Source organism: Durio zibethinus, unplaced genomic scaffold, assembly GCF_047325235.1.
Source record: "Durio zibethinus cultivar Kanyao isolate XHJ-2024 unplaced genomic scaffold, ASM4732523v1 HiC_scaffold_402, whole genome shotgun sequence".
Lineage (NCBI taxonomy): Eukaryota > Viridiplantae > Streptophyta > Magnoliopsida > Malvales > Malvaceae > Durio > Durio zibethinus.
Window position 1 is genome coordinate 442,501 of NW_028323025.1, and position 2,500 is coordinate 445,000.

Below are 2,500 nucleotides of genomic sequence, written 5' to 3' on the forward strand. Positions count from 1 at the left end.
CACCATCGGCACACGCTGGGCCCTGGTGCGGCAGGTTGCCTCGACCACCATCGGCACACGCTGGGCCCTGGTGCGGGCGCTTGCCTCGAGCACCATCGGCACACGCTCGGCCCTGGTGCGGTCGGTTGCCTCGAGCACCATCGGCACACGCTGGGCCCTGGTGCGGCAGGTTGCCTCGACCATCATCGGCAGCCTCGACCACCATCGGCACACGCTGGGCCCTGGTGCGGGCGCTTGCCTCGACCACCATCGGCACACGCTCGGCCCTGGTGCGGTCGGTTGCCTCGACCACCATCGGCACACGCTCGGCCCTGGTGCGGTCGGTTGCCTCGAGCACCATCGGCACACGCTGGGCCCTGGTGCGGCAGGTTGCCTCGACCACCATCGGCACACGCTGGGCCCTGGTGCGGGCGGTTGCCTCGACCACCATCGGCACACGCTGGGCCCTGGTGCGGGCGCTTGCCTCGAGCACCATCCGCACACGCTGGGCCCTGGTGCGGCAGGTTGCCTCGAGCACCATCGGCACACGCTGGGCCCTGGTGCGGGAGCTTGCCTCGAGCGCCATCGGCACACGCTGGGCCCTGGTGCGGCAGGTTGCCTCGAGCACCATCGGCACACGCTGGGCCCTGGTGCGGTCGGTTGCCTCGAGCACCATCGACACACGCTGGGCGCTGGTGCGGGCGCTTACCTCGACCAGCATCGGCACACGCTGGGCCCTGGTGCGGCAGGTTGCCTCGATCACCATCGGCACACGCTGGGCCCTGGTGCGACAGGTTGCCTCGAGCACCATTGGCACACTATCGGCCCTGGTGCGGGCGGTTGCCTCGACCACCGTCGGCACACGCTGGGCCCTGGTGCGGGCGCTTGCCTCGAGCACCATCGGCACACGCTGGGCCCTGGTGCGGGCGGTTGCCTCGAGCACCATCGGCACACGCTGGGCCCTGGTGGGTTTAGGCACATCTTCAAATTTCTGCCGTGCCAATGCCATTTTTATGGCTTGTAAATTCATACAATGGTCCCCTAAGCCTTCACGTGAAGTTTCGTTGGAAGATGACTCGTTTTCTATTTTTCATGATTTTCGAAACTTTTTGCGGTTCGGGATTTTTTAAAATTTTTTTATAAGGATTTTTGGCCCCAAATTTTGTAGGCATGATCCTTCTATTTTTGTTGGCATGCACAAAAAAATTCAGCTAAAAACTCGAAGTAGAGAAGATTTTGTGACCGTTTGAAAAAAGTGTCCCCATTTCAGACACTTTAACGGCTACTGGTAGCAAACCTGTAAAATCTCAAATGCTCTTTAAGGGGGTGTGAATTCTCAGAGGTTTGATGAGGGATAGGGGGCCAACACAAGGCCAAGTACCAGCACCCATCGCACATCATGTGCGCACACCCCCCCGGCCCCCCTCCCAATCGCCGGAACCCCAATGCCGCCGGTCAGGTTCTCCGGCGGTACTCCGGCGATGCTCCGGCGATGCTCCGGCGATGCTGTCCCGAGTGAAAAAAATGCGGCACCAGCACATGCTGGAGCCAAGCATGGGCACCGTGGCTCAAAATCGAACTTCGGCCAAGGCCTCGACCATCAATGGCACATGATGGCGCATGGTGATGGCACATGCATCGACCATCATCGGCATAGGCTGCCCTTCGGTACGGGCACTTGCCTCGACCGCCATCGGCACAAGCTGGGCCCTGGTGTGGGTTGTTGCCTCGATCACAATCGGCACATGCTGAGCCTTGGTGCGGGCGGTTGCCTCGAGCACCATCGGCAGACCCTGGGCCCTGGTGCGGCCGGTTGCCCCGATAACCATCGGCACACGCTGGGCCCTGGGGCGGGCGCTTGCCCCCAGCACCATCGGCACACGCTGGGCCCTGGGGCGGGCGCTTGCCCCCAGCACCATCGGCACACGTTGGGCCCTGGTTCGGGCGGTTACCCCCAGCACCATCGGCACACGCTGGGCCCTGGTGCGGGCGGTTGCCCCCAGCACCATCGGCACACGCAGGGCCCTGGTGCGGGCGGTTGCCCCGAACACCATCGGCACAAGCCGGCCCTTGGTGCGGGCTCCTGGCTCGACCACCATCGGCACACGCTGGGCCCTGGTGCGGGCGGTTGCCTCGAACACCATCGGCACACGCCGGCCCTTGGTGCGGGCGGTTGCCTCGACCACCATCGGCACACGCTCGGCCTTGGTGAGGGCGCTTGCCTCGACCACCATCGGCACACGCTGGGCCCTGGTGCGGGCGCTTGCCTCGACCACCATCGGCACACGCTCGGCCTTGGTGCGGGCGCTTGCCTCGACCACCATCGGCACACGCTGGGCCCTGGTGCGGGCGCTTGCCTCGACCACCATCGGCACACGCTCGGCCTTGGTGCGGGCGGTTGCCTCGACCACCATCGGCACACGCTGGGCCCTGGTGCTGGCGGTTGCCTCGACCACCATCGGCACACGCTGGGCCCTGGTGCGGGCGGTTGCCTCGAACACCATCGGCACAAGCCGGCCCT